Below are 497 nucleotides of genomic sequence, written 5' to 3'. Positions count from 1 at the left end.
CTTCTCCTCTCCTCTTTCCTTCCTCTTTTCTCCTTTTCCATTTTTATTTATTATAAGTATCTCATAGCTGTCATTTTTTAGTCCATTGTTCCTGTAGTTTCTTGTGCTGGCCCCCTTTTTTCACTTTTGTGCATGCTTGCAGGCCGGAGCTTCAGGAGCTGCCTGCACGCAAAAACAAAACAAAACAAAACAAAACTTTCCCAATATACCTGAGTAGCTCAGCTGGCAGAGCATCAGACTTTTAATCCAAGGGTCCAGGGTTCAAGTCCCTGTTCAGGTGTATTATCTGATGACCACAATTCCTGACTGTTAAGAATTAACTTGATCATTTTCAGATTCATCTCAAGCTATTAAAGAAAGAAAACAAATTGAGGAGAGACAGAAATGAAAGTTACGAATGTAACTACGATTCTATGAATCCCAAATGACCGCCAGAGTATTTCCGCCGGAATATTTCCCTTTGCGCATGCGCAGTTCAAGTATGTATACCAACAATG

At 40.0% G+C, this 497-nt stretch overlaps 1 non-coding gene across 1 annotated transcript; it reads left to right on the top strand.

Annotated features, from left to right (window-relative positions):
• The first annotated feature begins 207 nt into the window (after positions 1-207).
• On the top strand, positions 208-280 carry trnak-uuu (transfer RNA lysine (anticodon UUU)). Its single transcript has one exon. It is a non-coding gene; the product is annotated as a tRNA-Lys (tRNA).
• The last annotated feature ends 217 nt before the right edge of the window (positions 281-497 follow it).

Source organism: Cololabis saira, chromosome 20, assembly GCF_033807715.1.
Source record: "Cololabis saira isolate AMF1-May2022 chromosome 20, fColSai1.1, whole genome shotgun sequence".
Classification (NCBI taxonomy): domain Eukaryota; kingdom Metazoa; phylum Chordata; class Actinopteri; order Beloniformes; family Belonidae; genus Cololabis; species Cololabis saira.
Note: the sequence above shows the minus strand (reverse complement) of the source record. Positions and strands in the feature narration are given on the sequence as shown.